The 21749-nt window shown below is 44.9% G+C and overlaps 1 protein-coding gene and 1 pseudogene across 2 annotated transcripts in view; one reads left to right on the forward strand and one right to left on the reverse strand.

The window, feature by feature from the left end:
• Nucleotides 1-21749, forward strand: part of LOC134761150 (uncharacterized) — a 34853-nt gene that overhangs the window by 3822 nt on the left and 9282 nt on the right. The window contains exons 2-4 of one of the 2 annotated variants that reach the window (XR_010139427.1): nucleotides 2170-2273; nucleotides 10686-10839; nucleotides 13231-14175. The gene's annotated coding sequence lies outside the window, so the exon portion shown is untranslated. Of the gene's footprint in view, nucleotides 1-2169; nucleotides 2274-10685; nucleotides 10840-13230; nucleotides 14176-21749 lie in introns of those variants that run through there. The other variant, XM_063722758.1, reaches the window with a different exon arrangement.
• LOC134761227 (putative POM121-like protein 1-like) lies at nucleotides 14804-19273 on the reverse strand (annotated as a pseudogene).

Genomic DNA, 21749 nt, shown 5'->3' on the forward strand with positions numbered 1-21749 from the left:
AAAGAATAATTTGGTAATTCCATAAAGGAAATCTGTAAATAAGAGAAGAGAGTGAATATCTTTTAACAGTGTTTTTCCTGATTTTTTCCAACATCTTCATTGTGGTTCTGTCCTTTATTTTTTGGTTAAATCCAGAGGTTTACTTCTGCCTGTATCTTTCCAAACTATTAATCTGTTCAAAATCACTCTCCCATTTAAACCCTTCAACAGCCCCACTACCTTCCTAATAAGGTCTCCTTAGCTTGGTATCCAGAACACTTCAATACTGGGCTTTGACCCCTGTTCTCCTTCCCTCACCTCTGTTTAGGTGCTTCACTGAGCTGCACCGAACAGCTCTTGGCCCCTTAAAATCTCTGCAGTCTCCTTGTCTCCCTCTGCTGGAATATTCTTCTCTCACTTCATCTGATGATTGCCTTCAAAACTCAGCTCATTTTCTTATTTCCTTGCCCTTTTCATGTCCCTTGTTTTCCTCTGATTAAATTAATGTTCCAAACTCAAAAGAAAAACAACTCAGCTCAGGCATCACCTTGCCTGGAAGGCTTCCCTAGTCCTCCTGCCTCCTGCAAACTTGTCTGGCACCCTGTGCGTTTGGGATTTGGCACACTATGTCTCGTCTGCGGCCTCCACTGGATGATGAGACCGTAAGTGTGTGGCTTGATGGAAAGTTGTTGACTCTGCTGGGGTGCTGGTACAGTGCTGGGCACGGCAGTGTTACAGAGGAAGTGAGCCACTTAGTTTCTGCCCTTAGGAGCCTTTATTCTAGTTGCAATTGACCCTGCCAGCTGTGAGACACCTCCCAGTAGTGCATACCAACTTTCAAAGTCTGTTTAATTGTATCTTAGTAGTCTGATTCCAATTTTATTTCTTGAAGGAGGGGAGTGTCTCTGATGTCTTATTTTGGCACCCAGAGACCAGGTAGGCATCATTTTTGTCCCAAATTGTGGAAGGAATGTACATTTGGCACAGATTACTTCCCTTTTTTCTCTTGTACACCTTTCACCTTTTTTTGTTTTTTTTTTTTGTTTTTTTTTTTTTGAGTTTGATGTGTTTGGACAGTAAGGGTTTAAGAGATTAAGATTAAATTTCAACTTTGTCTATTGTGCATATAGCCTAAGGAAAACAAAAAGTTAAAGAGGAAAAATGCATTGCCTCTAAAAAGAAGACTCATTATTCAACTTTTTAAATTTTTAATTGTTTTCAGAGACTGGGTCTCACCCTATCACCCAGGCTGGAGAGGTGATCACAACTCACCGTAGCCTTGAACTCCTGGGTTCAAGCGTTCCTCTTGCCTTAGTCTTCTCACTACCTGAGACTGCAGGCCCGCACCAGCACACCTGGCTAATTTTACAAAAATTGTTTTGGAGAGATGTGGTCTTGCCATCTTGCCTAGGCTGGTGTGGAACTCCTGGGTTCAAGCAAACCTCCCGCCTTGGCCACCCTAAGTGTTGGGATTACAGGCGTGACCCATTGTGCCCAGCCTAAACTTTTTTTTTTTTTTTTAATGCTGAGCTGTACACAGAAGAAAGTAAAGGTCTTGGTCAAGCCTAGGAAAGAAGTATGCAAAGAAACTGGTGGCAGGCTGGATGTGGGCATATTTCAGGGCTTTGGGAGGTGAAGAGGAGAGGATTGCTTGAGGCCGAGAGTTCGAGACCAGCCTGGGCAACATAACGAGACCCTGTCTGTACAAATAAACATTTTATAATTAGTCAGGTATATGTACCCTAGAACTTAAAGTATAATAAAAAAATAAAATAAAATTAGCCAGGTGTGGTGGTGTGCACCTGTAGTCTCAGCTACTTGAGAGGCTGAGGCAGGGGGATCTCCTGAGTCCAGGTGTTTGAGGCTGCAGTGAGCTAGGATCACACCACTGTTCTCCAGCCTGGGCTACAAAGAGAGACTCTGTCTCTAAAGAAAAACATACTGGTGGCATTGTCAAGATTTGTCAAGAAATTGCCATTATACTGGGCCCAGTGGTGCACACCTGTAGTGCCAGCTTTTCAGGAGGCTGAAGTGGGAGAATCTCTTGAGCCTAGGAGTTTGAGTTCAGCTTGGGCAGCATTGCAAGAGCCCAGTCTCAAAAATATTAGGTCAATAACGTTTATTTTAAGTAAGAAAAAGAAATATCTGCTAAAATTTAAAGCTGTTCTATTCTTCCTCTCTCTCTTCTAGTGTTCTTGGGGAAGATCCCGACTAAGCCATTTTCCAGTGGCACCTCTTCCACCATGAGTTCCTGAGGCAGTCTGATGGGGCTACTTTATTCCAGAACAATCACAGTGAGACCTTTTCTCCCAATAAATGCCCCTTTTCTCTCTTTAATATATTCTCTTGCTTACAAAACACTGGTGTCTCCTTATCATGGTTTGGTTCTACCCCACTGGGCCCAAGAATTCTTGCCCAGGAGCAACTGAATTTTCTTCTTGCTTGCTTTTTAAAACTTTGGTGGGGTAGAGCCAATTTTAAATCTTCTGATCCATCTTTTCATTGTTTTTCTCGCCCTTCTGCATTTTCTGCAAATTCCGTTGAATCACTGCAGTTACTTAGGTTTGCTTCGTCTCCCCCATTACAAACTACTTGCTGGATTTTTCAACCCTAGTTCCCTCCTTTTTATGATTTATGCTCGTTTCTTTGTACAATTCGTCTTGCTCCATCTCCCAACTCATGGCCTCTGGCCCTGGATTATTGTTTTAGTCTTTTATTTTTTGTCATCTTCTACCTCAACACATCTTCCTCTCCCAGTCTCCTGTACCCTATCACCAAGGTTGTCATTAACCTTTCATATTATTCCTCATTATCCATGTATTCATTTGCAAATAAGCGTATATTAACAAAATCGTAGGTTTATGGAGATATAATTCACATACCTTAAAATTCAGGCTTTTAAAGTGTACCTTTCATGTGGTTTTTGGTATATTCACAAAGTTATGCATTGATCACCACCATCTGATTCCATAACATGTTCAATACCTCAAAAAGAAGTCTGTACTCATTAGTAGTCATTTCACATTCACCACTCCCTCTGGCTCTGGGCAGTCACTGATCTTTGTGTCTCTATGGATTTGCCTAGTCTAGGTATTTTTATGTAAATGGAATCATACAACATGTGACCTTTTGTTTGGCTTTTTTCATTTAGCAAAATGTTATCAAGGTCTATCCCTGTTGTAGCATGTATTAGCACTTCATTTCTTATATGGCTGAATGATAGTTCATACTTTATTTGTCCATCAGTTGATGAATATTAGCATTTTTGCCACTTTGGGCTATTATGAATAATGCTACTGTGAACAAGTGTGTACAAGTTCCTCTGCAAATTTTTGTGTGGACATATCCTTTCAGTTCTCTTAGGTGTATATCTGGGAGTTGAATTGCTGGGTCGTGTAGTAGCTATGTTAAACATTTTGAGAAACTGCTAAAATGTTTTCCAGAGCTGTACCATTTTACATTCTGTGTATGAGGATTCCACGTTCTCCACTTCCTCACCAGTGTATGGATTTGGGGGTATACTTTTTAAAAAGTGGGATTAGGCTGGGCACAGTGGCTCACACCTGTAATCCCAACACTTTGGGAAGTTGAGGTGGGAGGATCTCTTGAGCCTAGTAGTTTGAGACCAGCCTGGGCAACATAGGGAGACCCTGTCTCTACAAAAAATAATTTAAAGTAAATTAGCTGGGCGTTGTGGCACACACCTGTAGTCCCAGCTACTTGGGAGGCTGAGGTGGAAGGATTCCCTGAGCCCAGAAGTCTGAGGTTGCAGTGAGTCATGATGGCAGCACTATACTGTAGCCTGGGTGTCAGAGGAAGACTCCATTTCAAGGGAAAAAAAAGCGGGATGATATTTTTGACAGTTTTCTTCTTGTTTTCTTGACTTCATACTTCTGGAAATTCCATTAAATTAGCTGGTAACCCTCTAACTCGTTGTGTTTCATGGCTGCATAGTAATATTGCATAATATAAATATACCATTCATTCATCAAAGTTAGCAGATATTGACTGTTAGATACCAGGCACTGCTCTAAGTATTGAACAAAAACACACGAAAGCTTTTGCATTCTTAAGAGTTTATTTTCCAATGGAGGGGGTGGAGGAAGGTAAGAATTGAGGAAATAAATTAATTACATATATAGCATAGGGTTTCACCAGTGAGTGCAGCTTGAATCGTTGGCAGCTTTCTTAGTGTAAATAAAGTACTAAAGACAAAATTACTCTAAATGGCTTACTTAAATTACTGTAGTCGGTATTACTATTACTCACTTTGCCGGTGAAAGTGGAAACACCATCGTAAAATGAAAAATAGGAAACAGCTGGTCAATGTGGATCTGGAGTTTTTCTAGGACATAAACTGATGAGCTAGAAAAGTAAATGTGTCAGTCCTTGGTAGCAAAGTTTGTCCGTTTATAAATTTTCTCTAAATCCTCTTAATTAGTGATTAATAGACACTCTTCACAAAAGGATGAGGGAGGTATATGTGTATGTGATGAAAGGTTCTGAAGGATGCAACTGAGCGTACTTTGGGGGACATGGCAAAACTTCCAGGCCCATTCAAGAGTCTTGTTTTCTCCCTGAGCTTTTATGTGTTTATTATATTGCCCTATTGATTATTGAGATTGTGCCTTACAGTAAAACCTGCTTTAAATTGTTGACACTATAATTTAAAATAATCTGGGTCACCTAGAGTGGTTAAGCCTGGAAGAAAAGGATGTCCTTCCTGCCAGGGCAGATTGTATATAGATATGCAACCTGGTTGCGCCTGTGCTAACCCCTACTCTGTTAGGCCTAGAGGTATGCAGTTAAACGTTTCTGTTCTGTTTTTTTTTTTTTTTTGAGACGGAGTCTCACTCTGTTGCCCAGGCTGGAGTGCAGTGGCATGATCTCGGCTCACTGCAACCTCTGCCCCTCCAGGTTTAAGCTATTCTCTGCCTCAGCCTCTGCAGTAGCTGGGATTATAGGCACGTGCCATCACGTCTGGCTAATTTTTTGTATTTTTAGTAGAGACGGGGTTTCACCATCTTGGCCAGGCTGGTCTTGCACTCCTGACCTCATGATCCACCAGCCTCAGCCTCCCAAAGTGCTAGGATTATAGGCATGAGCCACTGTGCCCGGCCTTTGTTCCCATTTTTTAAAAAAATTTGACTTTGTTTACTTTTTATTTTATTTTTATTTAGAGACAGGGTCTCACTATTTTGCACAGGCTGGTCTCAAATTCCCGGGCTCAAGTGATCCTCTTGCCTCGGCCTCCCAAATGCTGGGATTACAGGCATGAGCCACTGCACCTGGCCTTAACTTTGAAATGAAGTTAGAAATGCACATTTTATTATATTATTATTATTATTATTATTATTATTATTTTAGAAACACATCTTGCTCTGTTGCCCAGGCTGGAGGGCAACAATGGTGCAATCACAGCTCACTGCAGCCTCCACCTCCTGAGCTCAAGTGATTTTCCTGCCTCAGCATCCTGAGTAGTTGGGACTACAGGTACTCATCACCACAGCTAATTTTTATTTTTGTAGAGACAGGGTCTCACTATGTTGCCCAAGCTGATCTCACACTCCTGGGCTCAAGTGATTCTCCTGCCTCGGTCTCCTAAAGTGCTAGGATTATATGTGTAAGCCACTGTGCCCAGCCTAGAAATGCACGTTTTAGACACACATTTACTCAACTTTCCTCTTGCCTGCCCAGGACCATCCAACTGTATTTTTGTGCCTCAGAGTCCTTTCACATGTTTTGCTTTTACTGGGAACTCATAGGCAGTAAGATCAAATGCTGACCTTTGAGGCATCTACACACTTCCAAAACCTGCTTCCTCTCTCATTTGCCACTTTATTTATTTATTTTTTGAGATGGAATCTCACTCTGTTGCCCAGGCTGGAGTTCAGTGGCACAATCTCGGCTCACTGCAGCCTCTGCCTCCTAGGTTCAAGTGATTCACCTGCCTCAGCCTCCTGAGTAGCTGGGATCACAGGCAAGCGCCACCACACCCAGCTAATTTTTAAATTTTTTGGTAGAGATGGGGGTTTCACCATGTTGACCAGGCTGGTTTCGAACTCCTGACCTTGGCCTCCCAAAGTGCTGGGATTACAGGCCAGAGCCACCATGACCATCCTCATTTGCCACTTTAAATTGGAGGAGATGAAAAAATTATGTATCCTCAAAAGCTCAGGGTTTCCTATTTGGGACTTCAGTTACAGAGATTCATTTTTTTACTTCCAGGCTGGGTGTAGTGGCTCACACCTGTAATCCCAGCACTTTGGGAGGCCAAGGAGGGAGGACTGCTTCGAGTTCAAGACCAGGAGTTCAAGACCATCCTGGGCAACATAGTGAGACCTCATCTCTACTAAAAATTTAAAAAAAAAAAAAAAATTAGGCATGGTGGCACTCGCCTGTGATCCCAGCTACTCAGGAGGCTGAGGTGGGAGGATCCCTTGAGTCTAGCAGATTGAGGCTGCAGTGAGTTGTGATTGCACCACTGTGCTCCAACCTGGGTGACAGAGTGAGACCCCATTTCAAAACAAACAAACAAACAAACAAAAATATCTGTTTCCAAATGGCACGCAAGGAAGGTAGTAATCCCTGAGTGTTAAGCCAGCAGATGTTGCCACTTCATTTTGTGTGCTAACTCAACAGATCAAGACACCTGATGAGTTGAGGTGTTCAAGGTAAAGCTCTGCTATGCCCCCTCCTTCATAGGCTGTTCTGCTTGGGCCTCCCAGTGATGGAGGACTACCTCTTTGCTTGCTAGAGTCTCTATAGTTTTCTTTTCTTTTGTTTTTTGGGTTTTTTTAATTTTAATTTTTATTTTTTTGGAGACGGAGTCTCGCCCTGTCGCCCAGGCTGTGGCACCATCTCGGCTCAGTGCAACCTCTGCCTCCTGGGTTCAAGCGATTTTCATGCCTCAGCCTTCCAAGTAGCTGGGATTACAGGCATGTGCCACCATGCCCGGCTAATTTTTTGTATTTTTAGTAGAGATGGGGTTTCACTGTGTTGGCCAGGCTGGTCTTGAACTCCTGACCTCATGATCTACCCACCTCGTCCTCCCAAAGTGCTGGGATTACAGGCGTGAGCCACTGGGACCGGCCTGAAGTTCAATATTTGCATACTTTTGTCTTTGGCTTGAGAGTTTGAGGATTTATGGTCAAAATACTACCGTGTTGAAAAAATACTTGGGTCGTGTTGTTCATTTGAAATACGGTTAGTGTGTTTGTTCCTATCCTATTCCATTTTAGGTTTCTCCTATCTTTATTTAAATTTTATTTATTTGTTTATTTTCCGCATATGAAACACTAACATGGCTCCACGAGTCAGAACTATATGAGAAGATATGTTCAGAAAAGTGCCCCTCCCCTCCCCTGTTCCCTCTTACGCAGTTCCCACCCATCCCAGAGGTTAACAGGCAATTTAGTTTTTGTTTATTCTTCTCATGTTTCTTTTTGCATAAATGAGCAAATACACATTTTTTACTTCCTTTTTTACACAAGGTGGCAAAATATATTCTTTTGCACTCTGTTAATCTTTTCACTTAATGTACTCTAGAAATCTCTCTCCATACCAATTGGTAGCAGTCTTTCTTATTTTTTGTTGCTGTTTAATACCTCATTGTATTCACTAAAGTGTACTTCATATGCTTTCCTGCGTATATATAGGCATTTAAGGCGTACCAGTATTTTGCAATAAAAAACAATGCTGCAGTGAATAATTAGCCATGTGCATATGTATTTTTGTATTATTGGAGGTGTATCTTCAGGTTAAATTCCTAGAAGTGAAGTTGCTGGGGAGAAGGTAAATACATGTGTAACTTTGTTAGATATTGCATGATTCCTTTCATAAGGCTTATGTCAAGGTGCATCCCGTCAGCAACTAAGGAGAGTGCCTGTTTCCCCATATTCCTCCCAAAAGAGCATGTGTACCAATCTGTCAAGTGACAAGTGCTGCTTAATTTGCATTTCTCTCATTATGAGTTAGGTTGATCATCATTCTCTCTCTCTCTCTCTCTGTGTGTGTGTGTGTGTGTGTAAACTGATGGTGTGATTCATTCATTTTGTTCATTTTTCTGTCTTTTTTTCGTCTTTTCCCCCTCAATTTTAAAGCATTCTGTGTTAGGGACCTTAACCATTTGTTTGTGAGATATTGCAAATAGACTTTCCCAGTTTTTTATGTTTTAAAATTCTATTTATGATGGTTTTTTGGTCGTACAAAACATTTTAACGTTTTTTTAATTAAAAGGATTTTTTATTTTTAAGATTTTAATTTTTATGTAGTCACATCGATCAAATCTTTGTTTTACAATTTTAGATTTAAAATCATAGTTAGAAAACCTTGGACTTTATGTTTGATATGGTGTGAAATAGGTCTCAGCATTTATTTTTGCCCCCTTGGTGTATGCACTTGACCTAGCACCATTTTCTGCAAAACTCTTGTTTTCTCCCTTGCTGCCTTGGTTATAAATCAAGTGTCTATAAATATGCAGTTTCCTTATGGACTCTGTTTCACTAGTTTATTCTTGTTCCAGCGCTGTACTGTCTTAATTATTATAAGTGCAAAGTTTATGATTTGGTGCCCTTATGTATATTTAACTTTGTCATTAGCCAAAGGCAACTTGTAACCAGAGAAGTGTGATGAGTAGTCCACTTTGACATGACAATGTAGGGTGGTTTTCAATGTAATTATTATCAAATGGAAGAATTTAACTTATGGAGGAAGAAAGATGAGTTCAAAGATAATTTTACTTTTATTAGCAGGATACAAAAGAAGACTGAAAATATAAGAATGTGTTGAGTTTATTTACTGGCTAATAGAGGAGGGACAAATTGGCAGGAAAGTGGCATGACTTTCATTGTGTGACTTCGGCATCATAGTTGATGGCCAGTTTTTGTGAACAGAAACAAGTCTTAAAAGTATGAACAGGCCCAGGCATGGTGGCTCACACTTGTAATCCCAGCAGTTTGGGAGGCCGAGGTGGGCAGATCACTTGAAGGCCAGGAGTTCGAGACCAGCTTGGCCAACGTGGCAATACCCCATCTCTACTAAGAATATAAAAATTAGCTGAGCGTGGTGGCGCATGCCTGTAGTCCTAGCAACTCAGGAGGCTGAAGTGGGAGAATCACTTGTACCCGGGAGGTGGAGATTGCAGTGAGCCGAGATCATGCCAGTGCACTCCAGCCTCAGTGACAGAGTGAGACTTTGTCTCAAAAAAAAAAAAAAAAAAAGAATATGAACAGTCCTTGAAATTAATGCAGTATTTCCCTCTCTTTTTATGTATTCTAGATTTCATAATGTAACAGCCCTTAATTACCAGAGTTGAATTCTGTTTAATTCATTGAAAATATTTATTCCTTTTTCTGCCTCTTTTTTTGGGCGGCGGGTGGGGACAGGGTCTCACTCTGTTGCCTAGGCTGGAGTACAGTGGCGTGATCACAGCTCAGTGCAGCTTTGACCTCCTGGGCTCAAGCGATCCTCTCACTTCAACCTTCCCAATAACTGGGACTACAGGCATGTGCCACTTTGCCCAGGTAATTAGTTTTTAAATTTTTTGTAGAAATGGAATCTCCCTATGTTGCCCAGGCTGGTGTTGAACTCCTGGGCTCAAGTGATCCACCTCGGCCTCCCAGAATGCTAAGATTACAGGCATGAGACACTGTGCCCAGCCTTTTCTGCCTCTTTTTAACCTAATGGTACTGTATTAGAACTTTGATAATTGAATAACAGAAATATGCTCCATATGGAGTCACTGACATTTAGAACTGGAAGACACTTTAGAGATTAGTTACTTATGAAGTATCTTAACTAGTAGAAATGAATTCAGTTTGATTATCCGAGAGAGGGCATGGTTCCAGATAGAAGATAGTGTAAATCAGTTGGCTAACTCATGCCAAAGAGAGAAAACTTTTGGGTTCTTTTGTTAAAAAGTAGTTTTTCTCTTTTTTTCCCCCACATATCTTTAACTGCTCTGTGTTCCCTTCATTTCTAGGAGAAGTAAAAACGTTTCTTCACTACTTTTTAGAATAATAAATTTACAGCCGATTTATTATCCATAGTGTTTTTTTAAGGCTCATGGTTTTTAAATTGCCTTTATAAAATATAAATAGTGCAGATGGTCTTTCTCACGTAATAACGATCATTTAGACAGCAGAACCCTTTCTCAAACTGTAAAGTCTCTAGTTTTTTATTAATATATTATGCATGTTTTAGAAAATATCTCCTTTCAATTGTGACTAAAATTTGATTACTACAGAATTATAAGGTAAAAAAGATAAATTTCAGAATAAATTCTTTTAGATACTGGCCTCATCATGGAATCACTTTAGAGCAGTGAAGATTATTTGACTCTCAATGATATTTCTTTCTAGAAATTGCAAGATGACACTTCCTGTGGCATTATAGGACTTTCCCAAGATATCATGTGCTATCCCCCATCATCTGAATCTGGCATATGTGGACACATAGCAGGCTTCCATAAAGTCTTTGATTACATGTACGATTTTATTATTTTAAAAAGAAGTAAGTGATTGTTTATAAACCTATAAAGAAGTTCTGTTTCTGTAGCACAGTATGGTGTGCTGCTTACTACCTGTCAGATAGTTTTGGTAATAGGGCTCTTGAACTTAGTATAAAAGTCATGAGCTTTGTTGAGTCCCAAAATATCTAATCTTGCTTGATCTAGTAAATTTGTTTTTATTTTCTGTTGCTTCTAGACCAAGAGCAGTGATGACCTTTTAGCTGGAATGGCCGGAGGGGTAACGGTGACTAATGGTGTTAAAGGAAAGAAAAGCACCTGCCCATCTGCAGCACCTTCAGCATCTGCCCCTGCCATGACCACCGTGGAGAACAAATCCAAGATTAGCACAGGTATTGGTGACATTCAGTCTGAGACTTCAACTGCTTTTTTGTTTGAATAGGCAGGATGCATTGGTGTTTACAGTGTTCCATCTAATTATAGGAAATTTTAGACATACAAAAGTAGATGGATTGATATTTCAACCCAATACGCTCATCACCGTTATCAACTCACAGCCAGTTGTAACTCCTGATACCCACTGTTCCCTCATTATTTTGAAGCAGATTCTGCACATCATATCATTTCATCCATAAATACTTTATTATCTTGGAAAGAGAAAGATTCTTTTTTTTTTTTTTTTGAGACGGAGTCTTAGTCACACAGGCTGAAGTGCAATGGCCCGATCTTGGCTCACCACAACCTTCGCCTCCCAGGTTCAAGTGATTCTCCTGCCTCAGCCTCCTGAGTAGCTGGGATTACAGGCATGCGCCACCATGCCTGGCTAATTTTTGTATTTTTAGTAAAGATGGGGTTTCACCATGTTGGTCAGGCTGGTCTCGAACTCCTGACCTCATGATCTGCGTGCCTCGGCCTCCCAAAGTGTTGGGATTACAGGCATGAGCCACCACACCGGGCCTAGGAGAAGGATTTTTTTTTTTTTTTTGAGATGGCGTCTTGCTCTGTCACCCAGACTGGAGTGCAATGGCACGATCTCGGCTAACTGCAAGCTTCGCCTCCTGGGTTGATGCCATTCTCCTGCCTCAGCCTCCCAAGTAGCTAGGACTACAGGTGCCCATCACCAAGCCCACCTAGTTTTTTTGTATTTTTAGTAGAGACAGAGTTTCACCGTGTTAGCAAGGATGGTCTCGATCTCCTGACCTCGTGATCCGCCCGCCTCAGCCTCCCAAAGTGCTGGTATTACAGGCATGAGCCACCGCACCCGGCCAGAGAAGGATTGTTTTAAAAATATAATCATAATACCATTATCAGTCCTTGAAATAACTGATAATCATTCCTTAAATCATAACTTATTCAATAAGTATTTAAATTTCTAACAGTCTTATAAATATTTTTGTTTTATTTACTGTCTATTTTTATATTTGGACCAGGACTCATGTAGGTCCATATATAATTGGCTGATGTCTCTCTTAAATCTTCTTTTTTAAAATCTATGGGTTTATCCTGATTCTTGTAGTTTAATTTTTGTGGAAGCTGGTCATATGAGCTGTAGAGTTCTGAGTATGTGGATTTTTTATATCGCAATATCTCCATGATGTTTTTGCCCATCACCCTTTATTCTCTGTATTTATTGTAAATGGCATTGGAGCCTTATGGGACAGATTCAGGTCCCCTGTCCCCCTATTTTGAAAACAAAACAACCAAAATACAAGACTCCTTCATAGGTGGTGGTGTGTCCACCCATCAGGAAACACATAGTTTCTGATTGTCCCTCTTCAAATGATGTTAGAAGCCTCTGATGATCAGTGCCTAGATCCATTCATTCTAATTCTGCCATCTTTCTTCATTCAGTAACAGGTATTTGTTTCTAGATTCGATGGAGTTGATAAATTAATTTATCCTACAGTCCAAGGAGTAATGCTCTCATATTTTACTTCTTACATTTATAGAAAAAGAACTTTAAAACTTCTAGTAAACATAAGATCAAGTGTTTGTAATAAAGCTTATGAAGGCAAATTGTAAAAATTACATCAGATCCTTTTCTGTCATCGTAATTTAGGCTCTTAGCCCCTCTTGTGTGTATTAGACTTTTCTAGGCCAGGATTACCTACTGTCTTCATTTTTGCTTTGGCTTTATGCAGATTCTTCCTTCCATTTCAGATTGGGCCCCCCTGTTAATGATAATAGGTGTGATTAACAAGAAGGAATATTGAAGTCTTTGCTTTGTGATTTACAGGCATGATTTCATTTTATCCTCACTGTAGCCCTGTGAGAACTAGTATCTTCATTTTAGAGATGAGAAAGCTTAAGTGTCTTGGCCAAGGCCATGCATTCATTTGCTCAGTAAATATTTATTGGGGATCTATTTTGACAAGGCCACAAGGCCGGTGGTGAGGCAAGGTCTTTACTCCCAAGCCTGGGGTCATCACCACATTTAACATTGTAGCTTATGTGGTAGGAAGGAAATTAAATACTCTTGCCATTTGCATGTCTTCCTGTTTCCTGCCTTTAGAATTGTACTGGGAGAGATTCCATGTGTTTGTATACTTAGTTTCTTGCTGACTGATGCTACCTGACCTCAGGATTCAGTTATCACCTCTCTGGATTAGCTGCCCCAGTATGGCTTTGTACGTTTATTTTATTTTGCTGGGGATGTCATAACAAAATACCACAGACTGGATGGCTTAAACCACAGAAATTTATTTTCTCAAATCTGGAGGCCAGACTGAGATGGGGGTGTTAGCAGATTTACTTTCTCCTGAGATATCTTTTTTGTCTTGCAGATGGCTGCCTTCTCTGTGTCTTCACTGGTTCGTCCCTCTGTGTGTGTGTCCTCATCTCCTCCTCTTACAAGAACACCAGTCGCGTTGGATTAGGGCCCACCCTAATGACTTCATCTTACCTTAATTACCTCTTTAACTTCATTATCCTGTCTCCAGGTGCAGTCACATTTGAGGTTTTGGGGTTAGGGCTTCAACATATTAATTTTGTGTGTTTTGCGGGGGCACAGTTCAGCCTATAACAACATCCTTATTCTTCAGTTCATCTGCTCTACCTTTACCTCCTCTAGTTACTTTCCTAAGACTGTTTGATTTCCGTGTATCAATTCACTTGTCTTTACCTCAGATTATTCTGTCTACTCATTACAGTAATCCAGAGAGGAATTTTTCTTCTTTTATCTTTCAAACATGAACAGACTTTCTCTTTTGTAAGGATTCCTGATTTAGATAAGGATGCGGTACCACTTACAGAACTAGGGAAAGGAATTAATGTTGGGGAAAAAAGTTACCCCAGCCAGGTGCGATGGTGCACGCCTGTAATCCCAGCACTTTGGGAGGCCAAGGTGGGCGGATCACTGGAGCCTAGGAGTTCAAGACCAGCTTGGGCAACATGCCCAATGTGGTGAAACCCCGTCTCTACAAAAAATACAAAAATTAGCTGGGTATGGTGGCGTGTGCTTGTAGTCCTAGCTACTGGGGAGGCTGAGGTGGGAGGATCACCTGAGCCTGGGAGGTAGAGTTGCCGTGATCTGTGATGGCACAACTGCACTCTAGCCTGGGTGACAGAGCCTCAAAAAAAAAAAAAAAAAAAAAAGAGTTATGCCATCTTTTTCCATTTTTGGCCTCCGTATACAGTTATTTCTCCCAGTCTGATTACTTTTGCCTTTCATATCTGTCACAGATTTCTTGCCTCTTCTGTGTTCTTAATTATTAATAAATACAGAGCAATACTCCGTCTCAAATAAATAAATAAATGTACACCTGTAATCCTAGCACTTTGGGAGGCTAAGACAGGTCAATCACCTGAGGTCAGGAGTTTGAGACCAGCCTGACCAATATGGCAAAACTCCATCTCTACTAAAAATACAAAAATTAGCCGGGCGTTTTGACATGTGCCTGTAGTCCCAGCTACTTGGGAGGCTGAGACAGGAGAATTGCTTGAACCCAGGAGGTGGAGGTTGCAGTGAGCCAAGATCTCGCCACTGCACTTCAGCCTGGGTGACAGAGTGAGACTCTGTCTCAGAAGGAATAAATAAAATACAAAATAAAAAAAAAATGTAGTAAGATTGCAGAGTCGTGCTGCAGAAGCATGCTGGTCCTATCCATGTAGTGAAGGCTGATTTCATACACAAATGTCAAAAGAACTTTTTTTTCTTTCTCATTTTTTTTTTTTTTTTTTTTGAGACGGAGTCTCTCTCTGTCACCCAGGCTGGAGTGCAGTGGCGCGATCTCGGCTCACTGCAAGCTCTGCCTCCTGGGTTTATGCCGTTCTCCTGCCTCAGCCTCCTGAGTAGCTGGGACTACAGGCACCTGCCACCATGCCCAGCTAATTTTTTTGTATTTTTAGTGGAGATGGGGTTTCACCGCATTAGCCAGGATAGTCTCGATCTCCTGGCCTCATGATCCGACCGTCTTGGCCTCCCAAAGTGCTGGGATTACAGGCATGAGCCACTGCACCCGGCCACAAGAACTTTTATACCCACCCCTGAAAGAAAGCCCCAACTGCCTTCCAAAGAAGCAGTACATGGACTAACGCGTGGGCTGTCCCAAATAGCTCTGGAAAGACAAACAGAAAATGACATGCTAAGCCCTTGGGGCCAAAATGCCCTTCCCCAGAGCAGCTGCCAGAAGACAGGGCACAGCATCGGGTTGGAGGTCACTTCTGGGTGAAGGGGAGAATGGTCAGACCCAGGGCAGGGGTGTTGGAGTCTGGTCGGCCTCACTGGAACAGAAGAGAGCTGCTTCATGATGCTCAGTTGACAGGCAGAGCCTTGCATAACCCAAGTTCTCACAGTTCAGAGAGGCCAGCCAGTGCAGGAAGAAAGACAGGCACTGAAATGGTTTCCTGGAAGACAGGGCCCAGTTGCATCTCTCAAATGGGACCAGATTGGAAGGGAGACCAGCTGCTTTGGGTAAATGAGGCCACTTCTGGATGAGCTCCCAAACTAGATGGTGCCAAGGGCCCTGGACCTGACAGCTGGGCGGGACATCACACGGCCCTGTATTCCAGGAAATGGCATCTCACTGCTTGTCTGGCCAGTTCTCCAAAAGAACCATCCACAGGCCATTTTTCCATTCCCTTCTTATGCACAGACTGGGCTAAGCCTGACCAGAAACTTTCCCTTAGGGTTCTCAGTCACTGCCAAAACTTGAGCCCGGCAGTGAGGATGTGATGTTAAAATGTGACTCTGGGCCAGGCGGTGGCTCATGCTTGTCAACCCAGTGCTTTTGGGAGGCTGAGCTGGGAGGGTCAATTGAGGTCAACAGTTCAAGGCCAACCTGAGGAACATAGATCTCTACAAAAAAATAAAAACTAGCCAGCTCTGGTGACATGCACTGGTAGTCTCAGCTACTCAGAAGGCTGAAGTGGCTTCAGCCCAGGAGTTCAAAGCTGCAGCTATGATCGTGCCACTGTATTCCAACATGAAAGACAGAGTGAGACCATGTCTTGAAAAAAGTAACAAACTAGGTAGAGAAGAAACATACCTTAAAATGGCAGGGCTACACGCAGTGGCTCATGCGTGTAATCCCAGCACTTTGGGAGGCTGAGGTGCGTGGATCACCTGAGGTCAGGAGTTCGAGACTAGCCTGGCCAACATGGTGAAACCCTATCTCTACTAAAAGTACAAAAATTAGCCGGGCGTGGTGGTGGGCACCTGTAATCCCAGCTACTTGGGAGGCTGAGGCAGGAGAATCGCTTCAACCCAGGAGGCGGAGGTAGCAGTGAGCCAAGATCACAACATTGCACTCCACCCTGGGTGGCAAGAGTGAGACTCTGTCTCAAAAAACACAAACAAACAAAACAACATAACTGAAAATAATAAAAGCTGATACGACAAAGCCATAGCTAACCTATTACAGAATGGGGAAAAGTTGAAAGCATTTCCTCTGTAAACAGGAACAAGACGAGGATGCCCGTTCTCACCACTCCTATTCGACATCACACAATCAGGCAAGAGAAAACAATAAAAGGCATCCACACTGGAAAAGAGGACATCGAATTATCCTTGGCTGATGAAGATGTGATCTTCGATCTAGAAACATGTCAAGGCTCCACCAGAAAACCCCTAGACTTGATAAATAATACAGTAATTTGCAGGATACAGAATCAACAACAACAACAAAAAAAATCAGCAGCATTTCTATACACCAATAATGGTCTGGTTGGGAAAGAAATTAAGAAGGCAATCCCATTTACAATAGCAACAACATGGAAAGATGTATACCACAGAAGAAACTTTACCAAGGAGGTGAAAGATTTCTACAAGGAAAACTACAAAACGCTGATGAAAATGTTTAAGAGGACAGAAAGAAATGGACAATCATTTCATGCTCACGGAAGGAATTCATAGCATTAAAATGACCATACTGCCCGAAGCAGTCTAGAGATTCAATACAACCCCTACCAAAATACCAATGTCATCACTCACGGAACTGGAAAGTCCTAAAATTCATAAAAAAGAACCAAAAAAGAGCTCAAAGACCCAAAGTCATGCTCAGCAAAAACAACAAAACTAGAGGCATCCCATTTCACTGCAAATTAGACTACAAAATTTTTGACAAGTGCATAGTAACCAAAATAGTATAATCCTAGCATAAAACTAGACACTTAGATCAATGGGACAGATGAGAGAACCCAGAAAGACAGACACATATTCACAGCCAATTGATCTTTGACAGAGCCGACAGAAACACACACTGGGGAAAGGACACCCTCTTCAATGAATGGTACTGGGAGGGTTGGATAGCCACATGCAGAAGAATGAACCCGGACCTTTATCTCTCAGCATATAGAAAAATCACCTCGAGATAGATTCAAGACTTAAATGTGAATGTCAAGATACGAAACTACAAAAATATTGGAAGGAAACCTAGACACAACTCTTCTGGACCTCACTCTAGGAATTTATGACGGGCTCAAAAGCCCAACGTGGAGAAGGATGAGCTGGAGGATGGTGCATTGGACCTGTGTCCAGCAGAACTCCTGACAGCACATGAGGGAGCCTTAGAAGCCAGGTTCCTCCTTGCTGTGCCCACGCGGGAAGTGGAGTTGCTAGGGTCAGAGGCCGGCCCAGACTTGCACGTGAAGCGTGCCTTGTTTGCAGTGGCACTGGATCCCCGACTTGCAATTGCAGACATCAGCTTAAATGGTCCCCCAGGGATGTGATGGAAAGTAAAGACAGAAGTGCCACCCAACAGAGTTGCTCCCCGTGCCAGGTCCCGTGGTCAACATGGAAGTGCTCTGCCTGGGGGGCCCCCTGGGTGTTCAGGCCCCCTCATGCCCTATTTCTTTTGGGCCTTTCTCTTAAAAGGTTTTCTTCTGATGGAATGCAGACGTGGATCCCACTCTCTACTCCGAATTTCCGTGGGTGCAGCTGGAGGGCTGGAACTGGCTGCTGAAGTGCCAGGCCTTGGGCTTCTCATGCTTCCGTCCATGCTTGCAGCTGGGAAGGGGGCAGGAATCGGCCAGATGACCTGGGCTGAGTACCAGAAGTACCAGAAGTAGAAAAAGGTGGTAGGAGGGGGATCTGAGGAGGAGAACGGGAGGGGGCCTGGTAGTCTGTGCTCCGTCCCAAACACGGGAGCTGTAGAGGGGGCCTCTGCAGCAGAAGCTAGGGTGGCCACTGGGCCCAGGCGGTCTTGGGACTTGTGTCTCTCCTGCTGTGCATCCATACTGGGTGCTTTAGAGACAGCAGGCAGACCAGAAGCCCCTGTTGCAAGTAAGGACAAAGTGTGGGAAGGCCGTGAGGGTCTGCAGTCCGAGATGGCCTTGGCCTCAACCCGCAGTTCACTGTTGATGCGCTGGAATGCCGCCTCCTTCTCCAGGTCCAGGTCTTCAGCAGTGACCCGGAACCCCAGCTCTAAGGGAGGTGGCAGCATCAAAGGCTCCCCTCGCCTGCGTGGCAGCAGGGGAAACTTGCGTCTACGGGGCCTAGAGGCCTGGGATCTGGGGGAGCCATTCCTGGGGACGAGTGTCTGCCCTGGTGCTATATCTGCCTTCTTTTCACACTGGGTGTGACCCGAAGAGACAGCCTGAGGTCCGTCCTCACTCACTGTCTTTGAGGAACTGAGGGTCAGCTGGCAGTGGGATGAAGCTGGCCCCCTCCTCCACTTTAGCCCCAGGAGGCCTCCCGTAGAGCTGTAGGAGCTGAAGATGGCATTTCGTTAGGGGCACGAGCTCATCCAGGAGGTCTGGGATCTCTGGTTTTATGTGACTTCTGACCTATAGGCACCTGCTGCAGCTGTGGCTGAGGCCCAGAAATGTGAAGGGCCTCCATCCACTCCATTCAGTAGTGACCCCGACGTGGGGTTCAATGTGGAGGGGGGAGGGGCTGCTGCGGCAGCTGCAGCAGCAGAAGTGCCAGGCCTTGTTCTTCTGATGCCCGCATCCATGCTTGCAGCTGGGAAGGGGGCAGGAATCAGCGAGGTGACCCGGGCTGAGTCCCGGGAGTGGGAAGAGGTGGCAGGAAGGGGATCTGAGGAGGAGAACAGGGGGCCTGGTGGTCTCTCCTTCTTCCCAGACACAGGAGCTGTAGAGGGGACCTCTGCAGCAGAAGCTGGGGGGGGCCACTGGGCCCAGGCAGTCTTGGGACCTGTGTCTCTCCTGCTGTGCATCCATACTGTGTGGTTTAGAGACAGCAGGCAGACCAGAAGCCCCTGTTGCAAGTGAGGACAAAGTGTGGGAAGGCCGTGAGGGTCTACAGTCCGAGATGGCCTTGGTCTCAACCTGCAGTGCACTGTTGATGCGCTGGAATGCCGCCTCCTTCTCCAGGTCCAGGTCTTCGGCAGTGACCCGGAACCCCAGCTCTAAGGGAGGTGGCAGCATCAGAGGATCCCCTCACCTGTGTGGCGACAGGGGAAGCTTGCGTTTACAGGGCCTAGAGGCCTGGGATCTGGGGGAGCCATTCCTGAGGGCCAGTGTCTGCCCTGGTGCTATATCTGCCGTCTTTTCACACTGGGTGTGACCCGAAGAGACAGCCTGAGGTCCGTCCTCACTCACTGTCTTTGAGGAACTGAGGGTCAGCTGGCAGTGTGATGAGGCTGGCCCCCTTCTCTGCTTTAGCCCTGGGAGGCCTCCCGTAGAGCTGTAGGAGCTCGAGATGGCATTTCGTTTCGGGCACGAGCTCATCCAGGAGGTCTGGGATCTCTGGTTATATCTGACTTCTGACCTCTGGGCATGGAGGTCTCTCTGCAGAGGCCCAGGCCTGGGCACAAAGGGAGAGAGGCCTCCATTGTCCCGCAGGGGCCGAAATGCAGACCGTGCATCCCCGGTGACCTCGGGGACCCTTCTCTGATCATCAGGATTCTCTTGGACTCTAGGGTCCTTGTCCTGCTCGGCCATCCCTGTCCCGCTCTCCTTGAGGGCCCTCAACACTATCTTCCCTGGCCACAAGTCTGGGGACAGCCGGGTCTTGTGGGCCCCAAAGGGGTGACTATCTGCTCCTGGGCCCCACAGAGAGTCCTTGTGCTCAGTGCAGTGGCTGAGCTGGAGGACACCCTGGAATTCGGCGCACACAGCACTGGCTTGCTGTGGTACCTGTGCAATCAAATTGAAGGCAGGATCACCAGGAAGGAACACAGGTCTTGCAGGATCACAGAAAACCTTCTTAGAGTTGTCTTGACACCACTGATGCCAAGTATCCGGGTGCTTGTAGGATGGCCTGCCACTCAGTCCAGGGGCAGGAGCAACGGGGAGATCCCACAAGCAAAGTGAACTGGGGGATGGGCTGAACAGACTCCAGGCAACTGAGCCCTACTAGCAGGTCCTCAGCCTGGGCCCCGACAGGAATGAGGGGCACAGAGTGCCCAGGTAACCGCTCCTGGGAGCAGGGGGGGACCGTCAGATGCTTGAACTGTGGAGAGCTGGACTCTGAGCGTCCTCGTCGAGCTGCCAACTCGGCCAAAGGCTAAGCCAGCAGTTTCTTCTGTTGCCGGGCAACGTGCCTTATGCATGTGCGCATAATGGCGTCAGTGACGAGTGACCTTAACGGATTAATAAGCGCAGCAAGGTATCCGCACAAGGCACTTCCTGCCAATGGCGGGAGGCGGATGTGGGGGGGGCATGCAATAAGTACTGGAAGGGGAGACGTGGGCACAAAGGTCACGGGAAGAACAGGTGCCCACAATGGCTGCAGATCTGCCTGTGGATCACTGAAGATTCCTGCTCTCCTGCAGAGGTGGAGATTGCAGTGAGCTGAGATCGCACCATTGCACTCCAGCCGGGGCAACAAGAGCAAAACTCCGCCTCAAAATAAAAGAAAAAGAAAAAGAAAAAAAAGGCCGGGCGTGGTGGCTTATGCCTATAATCCTAGCACTTTGGAAGGTCGGGGCGGATGGATCAGGAGATCAGGAGTTGGAGACCAGCCTGGCCAACACAGTGAAACCCCGTCTCTAGTAAAAATACAAATTTAGTCAGACATGGTGGCACGCGCCTGTAGTCCCAGCTACTCGGGTGGCTGAGACAGGAGAATCACTTGAACCCGGGGGCGGGGCAGGGATTGTGATGCGCCGAGATCACGCCACTGCACTCCAGCCTGGGCAACAGAGCCAGACTCTTTTTTTTGAGACAGAGCCTCCCTCTGTCGCCCAGGCTGGATTCCAGTGGCCTGATCTCGGCTCACCGCAAGCTCCGCCTACCGGGTTCATGCCATTCTCCTGCCTCAGCCTCTGGAGTAGCTGGGACTACAGGCGCCCGCCACCACACCCGGCTAATTCTTTGTATTTTTAGTAGAGACGGGGTTTCACCGTGTTAAACCAGGATGGTCTCGATCTCCTGACCTCGTGATCAGCCCGCCTCGGCCTCCCAAAGTGCTGGGATTAAAGGCGTGAGACACTGCGCCTGGCGGAGACTCTGTCTTAAAAAGAAAGGCCGGGCGCGGTGGCACTTTGGGAGGCGGAGGCGGGCGGATCACGAGGTCAGGAGTTGGAGACCAGCCTGGCCAACATAGCGAAACCCCGTCTCTACTAAAACTACAAAAAATTAGCCGGGCGTGGTGGCGGGCGCCTGTAGTCCCAGCTACTCTGGAGCCTGAGGCACGAGAATGGCGTGAACTCGGGAGGCGAAGCTTGCAGTGACCCGAGTTCTCGCCACTGCACTCCAGCCTGGGTGACAGTGCAAATCTCCATCTCAAAAAAAAAAAAAAAGAAAAGAAAAAGGTTTATTAATTTAATGCACTTGTATACTTGTATGCCTGTGTTCTTCAATTTGCTTAGGAAACACCCACAAGAGAGCTGGGACTGTGGCCCTGATTGTGGACATGAAATATCCGGTTTCTTGCAAAAAATAGACACTGTATAATTAC

Source organism: Pongo abelii, chromosome 23 (assembly GCF_028885655.2).
Source record: "Pongo abelii isolate AG06213 chromosome 23, NHGRI_mPonAbe1-v2.0_pri, whole genome shotgun sequence".
Taxonomy (NCBI): Eukaryota; Metazoa; Chordata; class Mammalia; order Primates; family Hominidae; genus Pongo; species Pongo abelii.